The 18,584-nt window shown below is 36.3% G+C and overlaps 1 protein-coding gene across 10 annotated transcripts in view; it reads right to left on the reverse strand.

The window, feature by feature from the left end:
- Window positions 1-18,584, reverse strand: part of Qtman (queuosine-tRNA mannosyltransferase) — a 338,666-nt gene that overhangs the window by 288,284 nt on the left and 31,798 nt on the right. The gene's annotated exons all lie outside the window — the stretch shown is intronic.

The raw sequence follows: 18,584 nt of genomic DNA on the forward strand, positions 1-18,584 counted from the left end.
AAACTCAAAAGTAATAAGCATAAATAGAAGAATAAAATGAAGTCAGGATCTATTTACGTATATATAGATATAGAAAGAGAGATGCCAAAGAAAACTCAAGCTAAAATGATGCTGTAAATGAGTCAAATAAAAACCTAAGTGTAAAGTTTCACAAAAGAATGGATCATGTGGTGGGAATGCAAACTTGTGCAGCCACTTTGGAAATCAGTGTGGCGGTTTCTCAGGAAACTGGGAGTCAACCTCCCTCAGGACCCAGCAATTCCTCTCTTGGGAATATACCCTAGAGATTCCCAAACATACTACAAAAGTGTTTGTTCAACTATGTTCATAGCAGCACTATTTGTAATAGCCAGAACCTGGAAACAGCCTAGGTGCCCCTCAATAGAAGAATGGTTAAAAAAGGTGTGGAACATATACACATTAGAGTTTTACTCAGCGGTAAAAAATAATGACATCTTGAATTTTGCATGCAAATGGATGGACATAGAAAACGCTTTACTGAGTGAGGTAAGCCAGACCCAAAAAGAGGAACACGGTATGTATTCACTCATAAGTGGATTCTAACCATAATTTAAGGTCTTTGAGCCTATTATTCGTGATCCTAGAGAAGCTAAATAAGAAGATGAACCTGATGAAGATTATTTAGCTATCCGCCAGGAGGTAGGAAATAGTCAAGAGTCCCAGGTAACCTTGGGTGCATGGGGGGGGGGTGGGAGGGTTGTTGGAAGGGGAGAGGGTTAGAGAGAAGGGAGTAGGGGAGGAATGGAGAAAGCTCGGTTGACCGAGATGGGGGGAAGGGAGGAAGGATGAATGTGGGATCAGGGAAGAATATATTTCAACTAAGGGAGTCATTTTAGAGTTTACAGGAAACTTGATTATATATGGGATCCCAGGTCCAAGGAGAGATCCCCAGATTGTTCTCTGGACAGAGGAGGGGGTGCCTGAACCGGCCTTGGCCCGTGACCATACTGATAAATATTTTGCTTATCACCATAGATCCTTCATCTGGCGTTGGATGGCGATACAGATGGAGGCCCGCGTTGGAGCATCGAACTGAGCCCCCCAAGATCCAAATGAGGAGCAGAAGGAGGAAGAAAATGACGAAGGACTGCGAGGGATACTATCACCCACTGATACAAGGGGTCGGATCTAATGAGAGTTTACCAAGGCCAGATGGACCGTGACTGAACGAGCATGTGATCCAACCAGATTCTCTGAATGTGGCCGGATTTTCTGAATGTGGCTGGCCTGCAGTCTTTCTGAGAAGCCATTGACAATGACACTGGGACTGGTTTCCTCTGCATATACTGGATTTTTGGGATCCAGTCTGTTTGGATGCTCACCTTCCTGGACCTGAAGGGAGGGTGGAGGAACTTGGACTTCCCACAGGGCAGGAGATCCTGACTGCCCCTTGGGGACAAAGAGGGAGGAGGAGAGGGAGGGGGGAGTGTGAGGGTGTTGGGAGGAGGGGCGTAAATGGAAACTTTTTATAATTTAATAAAATTACTTTCAAAAAAAAAAAAAGAATGGATCATGTGGAAAACAAGGAATCAGAAAAGGGAAGACAAGAGAGAGGAACTGAATTACTCAGTAAAGATCACGGGTATGTTTAAAGAGAAATATTTAAACACAAAACTGACGATATCTGGAACATGACATGACCTACATTTTGAATTATGGACAATGGAGGAGAAGATCACCATAGCAAAGGCACAGAGAATATTTTCTAAAGAATCATAGAAGGAAATTTCCCAAACCTAAAGAAAGAGATGCCCAATCAGATAAAAGAGGCCAACAAAACTCCAATAAATAGGAATAAAAATGAAACTGTCCAGGACATAATATACTTAAGACATTTAAAACATGGAATAAAGAAAAGGTATTAAAAGCTTCAAGAAAGAAAAGTCATTTATAAAAGTAGGCCAATCAAAATAGCACCTGATTTTTCAACACCATGGAAAGATGTATTCCAGATTCTGAACAACTGCCAACCCAAAACATTATACCCAGCAAAACTATCCATTAAAGAAGAAATAAAAATTGTTCATGATGAAAAAATAAATTTAAAATCATTAAGGCAGTTTTACAGGAGAAATGAAAATTGTTCATGATGAAAAAAGAAATTTATTACTAAGGCATCTTCACAGAAGATACAGGAAGGAATATTTCAGTCTGAAAACAAGGATAAACACAACAAGAGGTCACAGAAAGTAAGTAAAGAGTGCTAGAAGAGTTAATCAAAAGAGGTCTAAGAAAATGCCACTTTAAAAAAAACAATGACAGAAATTAATATACATTAATCAATAATAACTCTTAATGATAGTGGTTTCAATTCCCCAAAAGAGATACAGACTAGAAGATCTCTTCTGCTGCATCCCAGAAACACACATTATTTCAAAACTGGAAACCCTCTTAGGGTAAAAGGAGATATTTCAAGCAAAAAGAACCAGGAAATAAGCAGGTATAGATACCTTTTTCAATATCTTAAAAAAGAGAGAGCAAACCTAACTATTCACAAGACAGAGTGTGTGTGTGTTGTATGTCAGTCACTTCTTACTAATAAGAGGAACTGCATCAAGAGGATATTACAATTCTAAATGGAACCAAACACAGGAGCATCCAATTTCATAAAAGAAATAATACTGTATCTAATCATATATTAATCTCAACACAATAACAGTGAGTAACTTCAGCTAATTACTCATTCTTACCAATAAACAAAAATCATGAGAAAATAAGTTAAACAAAGAAACATAAAAGATAAATAACATCACAAATCACTAATAAAAATCTGCTGACCATTCTACCCAATAATACACAAAATTCTCAGAAATTCAACCATTCTACCCAATAATACACCCAATTCTCAGAAATCCATAAAATTTCTCCAAAATCAACTACATATTAGAACAGAAATCAAGCTTCAACAACCAGGAAAATTGAAATACCATCCCGTACTCTATCAGACCACAATGAAATAAAGCTGTATATCAATAGAAAACTACAAAATGTATATAATTCGTTATCTTAGTATTTTATTCTGACAAAGAGACAGCATGACCTCAACAAAACTTATAAAAGAAAGCATTCAATTAGGGTTTCCTTACAATTTCAGAGGTTTAGTTCATTATCATCATGGCAGGGAGCGTGGAGGCACACGTGCAGACAAGGTGCTGGAGAAGTAGCTAAAAATTCTACAGCTACATCAGCAGAGAGCAGGAAAACAGACCCTGGGTTGTACCAGGTCTTTTTTTTTTTTTTTTTAGGCCATCAACCAGCTCCCAAATCATGACATGCAGACTCATTAGTTTTGAAACCAAAATCAAAATTATTCTGGTCAGAATACTGGAATAACTTGACACCTGTATTTTCAATAACCTTACCTTAATATGAGTTTGTTCCTAAGAAACTTGTCTACAGGGAGGTAATGTCATGATACATCAAATCAAATAATTTCATGTTTGACAGTTGTATTTCTCACTGGAATAAACTGAAAACAGCACTAAGATTCACACAGGTTAGGTACCTAACTAATCAGTTCCAAGAACATGAATGTCGACTCATGAGAAGGGCTCACTTCCAGAGCATCCAGAACATAAAGAACTAAAGGTATAAAACCAAATACCAGACACTTAACAGGGATGACTCAACCAAAGGAAGATCATTCACTTACATCAACTGGGAGTCACATGTCACTTTGTATAGCCTTGCAACAACTGCCACACACAACAATGTATGGAATATACATTGGTGACTTCATTCTCTTGTACATGTAATACTTGCTCTCTCCGGAATGCCCTCTACCTACTTTTCTTAATCTGAAGACACCCCCTGCCACACCTCCACCTTTAATGTTACAGTTTAAATGTCAATTACTCTGTCCTATCTTTCCAATCATTCAGGTAAAATTAATCATATCCTGAGTGCTGCCATAGCTATTTGTGTACACCTCCCCTACAACTCTGAATCAGAGTGGTGAATCTCATCTGGCTCCTCCCATAAACTCTTACCTAGCCACCTAGCCTATTTACTCACCTATCAAAACATGCTGTATTTGCTCTACATACTCACAAATATGAAATGAGGAGAAAATACAGAGTCTGCTAGGTAAAGAAACCGAAGTGAAATAATTCAATAAAGGGCAAAAACACCCTGAATTAAATACACACACACACACACACACACACACACATATATGTTTAGAAAAAGCCTGTGTGAGATAGAAACAAGATCAAAAGCAACAAGTTCACTGTGGAGAGTTAGTAGAGGGAAACCACAGTCAGTTCTAAGAAGAGTAACATAAAATTTTGATAAGCGAGAGAATATGATTGTAAAATAACCAGAGCTAACAGGTTTGAGTCTGCACTTCAGTTCCCTTATCTATAAAATGTCCTTACTGATACAGTAGTGTCTGTCTCACACAGTAGTTTCAGGCATTAAATGGTATTGGAAACAAGTGACGTTGACACTGTAGTGATCTACGGTTTCTACTTCCATGATTGGTCTTATTACCATGAATCTAGACATGTCAAGTGAATTAAAGAAGAATTGAATCTGAAGGGTTTTTAACACAATATTCACTTGTACATATTCACAGTACAGTCTCATAATCATGGTCTTTGGTAATGGCTCTCTGCTTAACCAAGCAAGACACTTCTAGTAAGTAACTTCTCCCAAAACCTATTTCCTGACCTGAAAAGTGGAATAATAAACTGAATTCTTCCTACTTGATAAATATATTGTACTGATTATTTTAAATAGAAAAAATGAAAGTATTTCACAAAAAAATTTGAGGAAGCAAAAGAAGTAAAGAACATAGGAGAACTTACAGAAGCATTTCCATTAGAAAGATTAAAGGACATTATGGTCTGGAGAGATGGTTCAGCAGTTCTAAGTAGTAGCTACTCTTATAGAGAACTCAGGTTCTATGCCTAGCACCCACATGGCAGCTAACAACCATAACTCCAGTCCCAGCAGATTCGACTTTCTCTTCTGGCCTCTGCATACATGTGGTACATGAACATTCATGCAGGCAAAACAACCATACATATATACCTAAAAAATAAAAAATTTCAAGGACATTGATAACAATAAAGATACAATTTTAAGAAATTAAATAAAAGAGCATGAAAGTGTAGTGATCTTCTTTAATGCAAGCCCCATATTCAAAAGATGAGATTATTTGGAATGGCAAGAAATCTCTCTAAAACAAAGTAAAGTACAAACTAGAGTCTGGATTACATGCAAGGATATGAAATGAAGTTCTGAGAATGGCTAGCAACATCTGTCAGTGTGAGAGTTTAAAAATTTGATAATTTGTCTGATTCAAAAACAAAGTAAGAACTAAATTTCTAAGATTCAAAATGCATGAAATGCCTAACAAAGCAAAAATCCCCTTCCAAATATCTAAGAGACAGGTATTACAGGAAAACAAGTGTGTAGTAGAGTTCAAAGCAACAACATGATGGAAAATGCTAGTGTAACTGAAAAGCCAAGATCTTGTGGCATTAGTATGTCAAGGAAACTGAGACTGAGAAGAACAAAACAGAAACACTCTATGTTTGCCTAGAATGTGGTCACCAGTAATAACCTTCAAGAGCATGGTTCCAGTACAAAGGCAGACCACTGTCAGATTTCGAGGACTTAATCATGATTCTATGATCCTAACAAAAAGCAGCTGACACTAAACCAGGGGTGAAATCCACAGATAAGAGGAAAATACACTTTATAACTGAAGGACAAGCTTTATTTCAAGGAAAGCTTCTTAGGATTTTTTAACCCTTCCAACTGGAAAAGGGGGATTCTTGGTTTTCAGAATCTCCCAAGAGAACGATACATAAGTAGTAAAATAAATAGAAGTTAACTCTTTTACAGCTGAAAAGGGAATGGAGACCATAGCAAGAGACACAAGTTAACAATAGTGAGCTAAACATTTTATTATTACAGTTAATTCACATGAACTAAATAAGATGTTTGAGTAACTTATTTCTACTATTAAAGCAATATGAATAGGGCATCTGCACCTTCAAAAACATTTGATGAACCCTAGCTTTCTAAATACTGATATTTGTATGGGAAACCTCTGAGAAGTATTAGATTCTGCCGCTTTTTTAAAAGAAGCCAAACAAACCTTGCTTCCTACCTGCTATTTGCTACCTGAGAGGGTAAGAAAGCAGTCACAAACCACAGACTGTCCTGCTTCCTGAGTTGGGCATTCAAGGCTACAGAACTGTGCGAAATATGTGTCATCTGGATAAGTGCCCAAGGGATAGTGTATCTGTATAAAGCAGCCTGAATGAGTCAAGACTAATTGGCAAGTCATGGAAACTTTTGTGTCAGTTAATGAATTCTATATTACTATAAAGAATACAAAAAAAAAAACTTGTATTCCTTTTTTAATACACCCAAATTTTAATTTCTTAATTCTTGTGTACATCCAGATAGGACAATGTTCTAGTTCTCTTGTGAGAGACACCAGGTCCAAAAGTAAATTCAGGACCATCATGGAGGAAAATACTCAAAGCAAGAGAATGAAGAAAAAACAACGCAGAAATGCTATGTATTGGTTTGTTCCCAGGCTTTCCTCCGAAGGTTCAAATTCAATTACCTTTCTTATATTGCCCAGGGCCATCTGCCTAGGGATGGTACTGTACATAGTGGACTGGACCCTCCTACATCAATTAGCAATCAAGAAAACACATCACAAACATGTTCACAGGTCAGTCTGATAAAAAGTAAGTCTTCTACTAAGGTTCGTTCTTCCCAGGTGTGTCAAGTTGACAACCAAGACTGAGTGTCAGACAGACCTATATAATATTCAAGGGACATTTATCTGAGTATTCACATTACTTTCTTCTTTGGGGGTCTTGTTTAGTTGGCCTGACAGGTTGTCTTTTGTTGAGGGGGAGCTAATTTCAAATTAGCTATATGTTCAAGTTTGGCCTCCACCTCCAAAGTGTTGGGATTACAGGCTTGTGCGACCACACATAGCTAGTCACTTTTAACTAAACTTAAATCCCTAAAAGAGGATTTTTTAAAAATGATAATTCTAAAAGATAAAATGGAGAAACAATAAAAATTTCTTTAGTGTTCTTCAGGTTTCTAGGAACTACCTTGATTGAGGCAGATCTACAAAAGAAAAAAGAAAAAGCAAGGTTCTGTTTGTTCATAAATAACTGGGACTTTCACCCTGACTTTACAAGTGTGAGTCATATAGACATGTTTTGTTATTTTGACATTGTAAAATGCACCATATTAATAAATATACACAGTATAAAGCAAAAGTGTCTTTAGATCAAGGTGTAGCCGTCTTAGCCTTCAAACCAATGGTCAAAAACATCAATGGCTCATTTTTTATTCCCAAGCAATAGAATCACAAAAAACAAGATAACCAACAAAAATATACTGTGGATGAATAAAAAAAATCCAAATTTCCTTTATTTTGAAAATGTCCAGTAAGAAAAAAACATTACACAAAGAGGAAGTTATGGACCCTGCTTTCTTTTAGTTCAGTCTTATCCACAGAAGAGCCATTTAATTATGAAGCTGCTTAATTTCTTCATTTAGGAAAGAGAAATCTCACCTACGTACACCACTTTCAAACCTGCTACAAAAAATAAAACATTATATGTAAAAAATAAAATTAAATACTCATAAAAATTTTGAAACTATATAGAGTGTAAGCTTCATAAGTACAAGAAAAGTGCAATATTTGTTTTATAGAACAAATAAATGCTTTTGTTGTTGTATCTTGAATGAGAAGGGCATGTAGCCCCACCCTGTCCTTTAACTCATAATCCTCCTGCTGCCACTTCTCAAGTGTGAGGATTACAGACATATGCCATCACATACGACATAGATGAATATTTTACTTAAATTATATTCTATCTTTAAAAATAACATATTTAAATATTATAATACCAGTTTTATTATTTCAATAATGATTAGTACTTTAATGGTTATACTTGTAAATATCAATAAAGCCATATATTTGCCATCAACTTGGTTAGCACTCCTATTTTTCTCTAAAGTAATATATACAAGAAAAATAATGACAGTTAAATTCAAATCTGATAAAACATACTTATCAATTTAAATATCTAGTAGGAAATAGGGGTTAAATAAGTTGAAGATTACTATTATTTATGTATTTATTTTGTCAGAATTCACTTTCTTTAAGATTGTATTACATATTTTCTTATGTCTAAAATCACTCTCCCATTATACAAATCTAATTCTTAATGTTGCCAAGTGAAACTTCCCAAGTGCATGTATTTTTACTTTGAATACATAAACATTCTAACTTAATTTACACAGAATGATTGAGAGTGAAGTTTTTCTTTTCAGTTTCAAGAGGTAGTTCTGATTACTGTACACAAAGTAATTTCATGGAAAACCTGCTAGACAAACTCTTACTATCACACACAATACTAGTCACTGACATTTGAAAATCATTTGAAGTGTGACTATTTCTTTATATTATAGAAACAAATATATATCCCGTGTTACTCTCTTAATAGCTATTACCTAAATGTCAAGAACTTGGTTTACCGATATCATTTTATCAACCTCCAGAGGAGTTCACTTACCATTTGGGGATGTGATATTTAAGAACAGCACCTCATAACCCAGACCCAGAAAGACAAACACGGTATGTACTCACTCCTAAGTGAATATTAGACATAAAACAAAGGATAATCTGGCTATAGTCCGTGACCCCAGAGAAGCTAGGTAAGGAGAACCCTAAGAGAGACATACATGGATCCCCTGGGAAGGGGAAAAAGACAAGATCTCCTAAGAAAATGAGGAACGTGAGGGTGAAGGGAGAAGAGTAGGCCGAAGGGGAGGAGGACGGAAGAAAAGGAGCGGGGAGAAGAACATGAGGGAACGGGAGGGTCAACATGGGGGAGGGACAGACAGGGAGAGCAAGAAAAGAGATATCTAGAAAAAGGGAGTCATTATGGGGCGAGCATGAAACCTGTCACTAGGGAAATTCCCAGAAATCCACAGGGATGACCCCAGTTAAGACCCTAAGCAATAGTGGAGAGGGTGCCCAAACTGGCCTTGCCCTATAATCAGATTGATGACTACCTTAATTGTCATCATAGAACCTTTATTTAGCAACTGATGGAGGCAGATACAGAGATCCAAAGCAAAGCACTGAGCTGAGCTCCCAAAGTTCAGTCAAAAGAAACAAAGAGAGGCAATATGAGCAAAGAGGTCGTCAAGACCATTAAATAGCCACTGAAACAGCTGACCTGAGATAATGGGAACTCACTGACACCAGAATGACAGCAGGGGAACCAGCATAGGCCCAATGTAGGCCCTCTGAATGTGGGTAGCGGTTGTATGGCTGGAACAGACTGTGGGGTCAATGGCAATGGGACCAGGATTTATCCCTACTGCTTGAACTGTCTTTTTGGAGCCCATTCTCTTTGGAAGGCTACCTTGCTCAGAACAGCTGTAGTGGGGAGGGCCTTGGACCTTCTCCAAAGCAATGTGCCTTACCCTCTCTCTGTGAATGGGGGTAGGAGGTGAAGGGAGCAGGAGGAGGGGAGGGAGTGGGAACTGGAATGGACTAAAAAGTAAAATTTCAATTAAATCTTAAAAAAAAAAAAGAAAAAAGACAGCACCTCAAAAATTCCTGACGCACATCTCTGCATATATCTGTGAGAGAATTCCCAGAAAGGATTAAATGAAGTGGAGACCCACCTGGAATGTGAAGGTACTATCCTATGTCGAGAGGTTTTATGAAACAAAAGAAAAAAGAAAAAAGAAGGCCAGGCTGAGGACTCAAAGCTCCCTCCTCGCCTTCTGATTTGCCACAAACTGAACAGTTCTAGTCAGACCTAAGATCTCACTGCTGAAATATCCTACTTATCCAAGCATATGGAAACAAAAAATCATGAGCCAAACCTCCTGAAACCCTGAGTCAAAATAAGTAATTCTTTGTTTTAACTACTTCTCAGGTATTCCTGTCATAGCAATTTAGAAGCAACTAAAACAGGAATAAAACAGTTGAAAATGAAAGAACATAGTAGTCAACAAATGCATCATAGCCATATACTCTAATGCAAACCTGTAAGGTTAAAAGATAGTGACATAAACTAACATTAGTAATAACAAAATTAGTAGCATACTGATATGCTAAATTACTTACCATAACCTAAATGTACACAAAGTCCATTAGAACTTTTACAATACTTAAAAGTGGCAGTCAAAGTAACATTTTTAATACACATATTACTTCCTATACACAAAGCTAAACTGACATTTTCACGGCTGCCTCTCCAAACTGTCATCTTTTAAGATAACAAAGTAGTCAGTCCAGTAAGTCCACTAGCCTCTTCCATTTAGAAAACTTTAGCAGAGACAGATTTGGTCTCAATACTTACCCAACCACACTCTAGGGGCTAGAAAATCAAAGTGTACTTGCATCTTAGGACCTGCATGTTACCTATGTTTCATAAACAGAAACAATCCTAAAAGGCAAGAAGGAAAGGAACAAAAAAAAGAAGGAAAACTAACAGATCTAGCAATAATGGTGAACTAAGAAATGACTCCTGTGGGATCAGAAACAAAAACCAAAGTTCCCCATTCAACAGCCCCCAGACTAACACAAAAGAGCCCAGGTCAGAGGACTGAGCTGGATACAACTTCCTTAGCATACAGGCTGAAAAGCGTGTTTCTAAGACTTGATCTACTCCTCTGGTCCCTCAGCATTTCCATAAGCTGTCACTTCTTAATAAATCCCCTATTGCTTAAGTCAGCACTCATGTTTCTACTGTCTACCTTTGAGAATTTCTTGCTGTATACAGAAAGTGCACAAAAATAGGAAATTAATAGTCAAATACCATACAAAGACTAAAAAGCATACAGATGTAACATACCTAATATGAACATACCTAATACCATTGAGCTTGTACATTTATAAATGGTTAAAATAACATCTTGTATATATTTTATCATAATAAAAATAGAATTTTTATAAGCACACCAGAAAGTCTGTAAGGATAAGACTTCAGAATCACAAACTTAAATTATGCTTGCTCCATTCCCAACAGTTAGAAGCAAGTCAGTCAATCACTTTCTTGGTTTAATAATATAAAAATTAAAAGATAAGTCGGGAATAACACAAACTGTCCTGGTTGGTTTTGTGTCAACCTGACACCAGCCAAAGTTATCTGAGAAGAGGGAGCCTCAATAGAGAATATGGCTAAATCCAATTGGCCTATGGGAAGTCTGTGGGAGCATTTTCTTAATTAAGGATTGATGTGTAAGGCCCAGCTTACTGTAGCTAATGCCAACTCTAGGCAGGTGATCCTGGATGGTATAAGAAAGCTGAGCAAGTCTTTGGGAGCAATTCTGTAAGTAGCATTCCACCATGGATTCTGCTTCACTTCCTGTCTCCAAGTTCCTTAGAGATAGACAGAGATAGATAGAGATAGATAGAGATAAACTGCAAGCTGAACTAAACCCTTTTCTTCGCCACATCACTTTGGGTCATGGTGTTTTATCACAATATAGGAAAGCAAACTAAGACAAAGGTACGAAACTCTATAATTTGAAGGGGAAGAGATAAGGTAATAGTGGTTGCAAAAGTCACAATATGCTACTATGGAGCAGTGCTTTGTATATGTTGGTACTACCCAAGTTTCAATGAGAAGAAAATAGAGGAAGGAAAGCTAAACAATTTGTACAAGATACTTTAACTTGTGATTGCTAAAATAATGACAGGTAGAGATCTGTTTAACTCCCAAGCCCTGGTTTCTTCCAGAGTACATTTCTCTTTCTGAGTGCCATAACTACAGTGCTAAGCAAGCAAGGTCTAACTAAATTATCCACTGGGATGCAATTAACACATCCAGGAAAGCAATTCCTGAAAGGTGTCACCTAAACCATTAACACTGTATGCCCTGTAAAGTATGATGCAAAAACACAAAATAACTACATGATGATAATTATAACAACAACATTCAACTACTATCTACCAAGTGCCCTTTACATTTAAATTTTTCATAGATATTATTTTAACACTAAACACTCCAATAAGAGGTCATGACAGGTATTGTCTTCATTTTAACAATGGAAGGAAATGAGATACACGTAATTGCATCAAAGATTCATGCTCATGTACAGTTCGGAGATAGAAATTGAACCCAAGTTTCAAAGTGTCGAGGAAACACATTTTACAATTCCTTCTATACAGGTGCTTACATTTCATGCAGGTAACCCCAAAATATATTAGGGACTTTACTTTGTTTATTCACAGAACACCACAAAGGTTACATAACTTCATCAGTCTAATGCAGAGGTCATTGTATCTTCCCAGAAGAGAGAAAGAATCAGACAATCACCTTCTTTCTCAACACAACTCTAGTCTATCCCATTTCTTCCTTTAATGTTCCCACAGGAACACAAGTACTTAAAAACAACCAAAACAAACACTATGGTTTGTTCCAACAATCACAGAACTAAAAATTCTCTCTGTGTGTATGTGTATGTATGTGTGACATTTTGTCCTTAAAGAAATACTGTCTCAAAAAGCCAAAAATTAAAAATAAAAAAATAGAGGTTAAAATAAAACCACATAAAGATGAAAAATACACAAAGAGTCTGGATACTGTATATTATTATGTTCTCCTAGAATTATTTGGATGCTGAGGAAGGAGCAACAGATGCTAAAAGATATTTGTTTATAAATGCTACTGAATTAATCCAAGATAGGTATTTTGAAAATACCTTGACTTCAAAATTGAAGTCAAAGGTATGTTACTTTGGAGAAGAGGTGTTGTTTTCGTTTCCACAGGAAATGAGAGGCTATGGATTTATTCTGAGTTAAGAAAAATCAGGTTTGATCAAGAAAGACCACCTAAGAAATCTCTGGTAGAAACAGATGGCCTGGAAGTCTGAATTCTATATCCAGAACAGATTCCAGACTGCTGCCTGAGATGATTAAACCTTACAGGATACTCCAGTCATGACTTGATCATAATTCTAAGTTTCTTTAGGTCCCCATAAGATTATCAGCACCCCCAACCAGAAGGAAGTAGCCTGGAAAACTATGCCCACATTCCCAAAAAATGGATTATGGATATTTTCTTTTAGTTAGAATGTTGGTTACAAGTTGTTATGGATAATGGTCAGGAGAAAAGCTAAACAAATGATATCAGATTCAGAGTTCTTGTTCCTTAAAAAAAAAGGGGGGGGGGAAGTGTTGTGGGACAATGGTTCGTACCCTGTCAATTGTATTTTAATAAAATGCTGACTGACCAGTAGCCAGGTAGGAAGTACAGGCAGGACAACCAGACAGGAAGTAGAGGCGGGTCAATGAGAACAGGAGAATTCTGGGAAGAAAGAAGTCCTAGTCTGCAGTCGTGACCCAGCCACAGAGGAAGCAAGATATGACTACCTCACCAAAAAAGGAACCAAGCCACGTGGCTAACATAGATAAGAATAAGAATAAACAGCTAATATAAGTTATAAGAGTTAATAAGAAGTCTAAGCTACTAGGCCAATCAGCATTTCATTAAAATACAATTGACAGGGTACAAACCATTGTCCCACAGCAACATCAGGCATGGAGATGCAGAATTTGAAGTTTGCCCAAATGGTTTTGGTCTCACATTGGTCCAGTATTTCTTCGCTAGGCTTCCTTCCCTGTGTTTTGAAATGGTAATGTTTACCCTGTGACATGTTAGAAGTATGTGATCTGCTTTTTTATTTGATTTTGATTTTTAGAGGTGATTACAGTTAAGAGACTGCATGAATCTCAAAAGAGACTTGGAACTTTGGACTTTAAAATATTGTTGAGACTGTGATAGACTGGAAAATTTTGAAGTTTGACAATAGGCACTTTGCCTTATAATATGATTATTACAAAGTTATGAGGGCTAGGGAGTGAAATGTGAAATGTGATAGTTTGAATGTAACTGGCCATCATAATGTCATAAGGAGTGTCACTATTAGTAGGTGTGGCTTTACTGGAGTGGGTATAGCCTTGTTGAAGGACGTGTGCCACTGTGAGGGCCAGCTGTGTGGTTTTCTATGCTCAGGTTATCTTCTAGTGTCTTAGTCAAATTCCTGTTGCCTACAAGATATAGGGTTCTCAGCTCCTTCTCCAGTATTGTCTGCCTGTATGCTGCCATACTCCCAGCCATGATGATAATGGACTGAACCTCTGAAACTGTGAGCCACCCCAATTAAATGTTTTCCTTTATTTAAAAAAAAAAAAGTTGTTGTGGTCATGGTGTCTCTTCACAGCAATAGAAACTCTCTAACACACAACCTAAGATAGCACATACCCAATGATAGAGTAATTATTCTCCTTTATTTACTAACAAAGAGGGTTATTTAGTATCTTTATAACAGAACCCTGCCCAAACATGAAAATTGTAGCTTGCAGGCTTTAAATGTGTTCCCAAACTATGAGTACATAGACAATTCAGTCTCATAAAGCAAAAATACAACAATTTGCCATTATAGCCTAGCAAAGACAACAGTTTATACACTGAAGCCTTCCATGGGTAGGGAACAGATAGTCACGTCTGCATTTGCTTTAATTCAATTAAAATCAGAACATTTAAGAGCTACAAAACACATCTGAAAAATAAGTAATAAGGACTAGTGTAAAGGCTAAGTAAAGACATTAGCTGTCAACCATGAGTTCAGTCTCTAAATTGACACAGTAGAAAGAGAGAATCAACTCCCACAAGTTGTCCTCTGACCTCCACTCATTACAAACACGTATATAAAATGAAAAATATAAACAATACTAAAATTAAATAATAGAAAAAGGAACCATAAAAAAAGAAACTACTGAATTTGACACCGAAACTTAAAATCTCTGCCCAAAATACTATATAAACAAGATGTAAAAAAAACAGTAAACAAAGTAGAAAATGTATTTAAACTATGTATAATAATGAGAGTAGATACCATATAATCCATATATAAAAATAGGAAAAAGATATGAACAAGTAAATAAAGTAGAAAACCTTACAATTCAGAGAAGAAAACATTAGATGACCAACCAATAAATACATTAAAAGATGTTCAATGTCAACAATGAGAAAACAATGCAGATTAAACAACTTTTTAAGATAAACATCAATTATACTGCCTGTATAATGGTGGAACAAGAATTCTATTATGAAAATTTCTAGGAGAGAATAATTTTTGCTGAACAATTTGGCAATACATGCTAAAATAGCTATTCTTTTCAGTATAACCCGGGAATTCATCTAATTACAGATCACGAGAACTATAAAAGCCTACAAGGTGTACAAAATATTTATAGAAGATTATTCAGAGCAGCACTATTATAATGGAAAAACTAAAAGCCTACTTTTAGTCGCAGATTGATCATAGTGTTCAGTACTTAAGAGTAATAAACTCTAGCTGGAGTAGTGGTATGAGCCTATAATCCTGGCAGGAGAATTAGGAGCTGAAATCACACTCAGCTCACATAGGGAGTTCAAGGCCAGCCAGGGTTAGCCGAGGCTCTGTATCAAAGGTTAAATAAATAAACTCTAAAATGCACCCAATTTTAAGCAGTAATGTGATGAGCTGAATTATGTTCACACTCCAAATTCTTATGTGGAAGTCCTAACCACAAATACCACAGAATGTTACTGGACTTGACTTTCACAGAAGTCTGCTAAAATTCAATATGACTGGTATACTTTTAAGAAGAGAGTTATGGACACACATATAGGAAGGTGCTGTCATAATTAACTTAACTGAGGAATAAGTGACCACCTACAAACCCAGAAAGAGACCTCAGAAGAAAACGAGCCTGGTGGCACTTTTTTGATCATGAACTTCAAACCACCAAAATTGAAGGAATAGTATTATTTAAGCCATCCCAGTAAAGTTATTTCATTAAAACACCCTTAGAAAGCAAGTGTTCTCAAGTAAAAGTGGTTTCAAAGCATGTGGCACCTAGGAAAAACCATTATGTTTCCTATGTGTCAAAGCTTTACATTTTTTTTTAATTCTATGTGTCTTTTACATCATGGATCTTGATCCCATTCATTTTCATGTCCCTCTGTCCCTGTAGCCCCCAATAAAACAAAATTTAAGAGGAAAAAAAAAAAGAAAGAAAAAATTTTAAATCTCATCACAGATGTTGATGGAAGTTTATGTCCCACTCAGTCCTATAGCCGTTCAGTTCCAATGAAAATTTTTGATAATATATTTTATAAAATTAATCAGATTTTATTGTGATTGCCAGGCTTTACTAGAGACTAAACAAACAAATCATATATAAAAGAAATGAACACAGTTAAGTATGATATTGAAACACAAGGTGACATCCAGAATGAATAAAAATGTACATTCTAACTTTCTGCTATACATCCATTCTAGAATATAAGAAAAAAGAAAACCAGGGATATATAGAGCATATAGATGTGAGCAGATACAAAGTAAAAGAGCAGCTGCAATGATTACAGGAAACAAAAAAGCAATTGCTTCCACTTTATCTAGTCTATACTGCAAACAGCACCTACTTGCTTGGTTGGAAAACTTCTTTGAGAAATCTGTATTATTATGTGTGACCATATATGCTGACCCTCTCATAAAGGGTCTCATAGCGTGCATTTCAAAATTCACTATGTAACACATTCATACTAACCATCCACCTTTCCTTAATAAGGCTCTACAAATAACAGCAGGCTGGAACGTAACTCTACACACTCTAATCTTCCTCGTGTGGAATATATTCCACAGTATATATTTCAAACTGGACTCAGGAAGGAAGATAATGTCTGAATCTAATTGTCTACCTAAATGCAATAGAAAAGGTTGTTTACACTCAAACTGATTAAACATTTGTCTCTTTTGCTATTTCATTCCCTAAAAGATTTTGAATTGATTATTAAGAATTAATAATTAGGTTGGGTGATGGTGGCGCACGCCTTAAATCCCAGCACTTGGGAGGCTGACGCTGGTGAATCTTTGCGAGTTCGAGGCCAGCATGGTCTACAGAGACAGTGCCAGGACAGCTAGGTTTGTTACGCAGAAACACCCTATCTTAGTGGGGGGGGGGGTAATTTAATTGGTCCAGAGGGCTTTTTCAGCAAGTAAAGGTTTCTGCCACCAAGCCTAACAACTGGAATTCAATGCCCAGAACCCACATGGTGGAAAGAGAAAAATGACTCACTGAAGTTGTTCTCGGACCTCCACTTGGCTGTAATGGACACACATGGTCACAAAATGAATAAAAATATAATTTAAAGAACAACAAAAATAAATAACAATTGTGTTGAGATTATAGCTCAGAGTACTTGTATAGTTTATGCAAGGCACTGGATTCTGGATTCAAATCCTAACATTACATAAATAAATAGGAAACAGACAGACAGACATACAATGAGTACAAGTATCACCAGTTTCATCTATTATAATGGACTCTATAATCGTGTTGTTCTGCATAATAAAATTCTTTGAGAGTCTGCTTGACTAAGTTTCCTCCATAGAAACACCAGCCAATGAGTAAACACAGATTTTATGTGCTAATGGACAGCTTTTATTTTAGAAACTTTTTGAATGTCTGATGAACTCTCGCTTACCTGACTTGCTTTCTCAGTTACTAGAAATATTTTGAGAATATACGCTTATACACTAGTTTCTATTACTTATTGTAAAGAAACACATCTTTCCAGTATTTTATCCTCTCAATCCACTTACAAATACAAAGACTATATGCATTATAGTGTACTATATTATTTTCTTACTTCCACTGGAAAGAAAGGTCCTGAAAAGGACAACTGTATCAGAATCCTTTCTATAATTCTAGCAAGTACTGTAAGACCAACTGCAAAGACGATATTCATTAAGTACTCATCAACCAAACAAAGCAGTGGACTGACAGCCATGAAAGCTAAGCAATGAACACCTGCAGACTAGAGGGGGAAGCCTGTGTCATTCTACTAATGGAGCTTCTTTACTTGATTTTTTTCTGATTGTGGGAAAGAATTTTTTGGAAAAGACACTTGTAGCTATTTATCAGTAATTATCAACAGATAGGAATCTGAAAACACATCTGAACTTCTAAGTTTCATCACAAAATACAATTATTGGTGAAGAGAAAGTAAACATTTAACTACACTTGATAAAGAAATCTTAATAGATTAAGGATACCTAGAACTGAAGCCATTTCCAAGGAAGAAAGAGAGACCTCTGACACTGGAATAATTCCACTCAAACAGTTGGGCAATCGTAGAAGATTACTATTTAAAGAACTAAAGCATCAAATAGGAAAAATAAAAGTGAACTCTACAGGATCCTTAAATTTTGAAGTTAAGCAAAAACAATTCTTACTATCTTACAATAGATAAATCAATATCCAAAAATGCATACAAGTCTATAAAAAGTTCTGGTGTGGTAGAATGGTCTATATTCTGTCAATTATATTTTAAATAAATGTGGATTGGCCAGTAGCCAGGCAGGAAGTATAGGCAGGACAACCAGACATGAAGTAGAGGCGGGTCAAGGAGAACAGGAGAATTCTGGGAAGTAGGAAGCCCATTCCTCTGCAATTATGACCTGACTACAGAAGAAGCAAGATATGACTGCCTCGA

This window comes from Myodes glareolus, chromosome 21 (genome assembly GCF_982192425.1).
Source record: "Myodes glareolus chromosome 21, mMyoGla1.1, whole genome shotgun sequence".
Taxonomy (NCBI): domain Eukaryota; kingdom Metazoa; phylum Chordata; class Mammalia; order Rodentia; family Cricetidae; genus Myodes; species Myodes glareolus.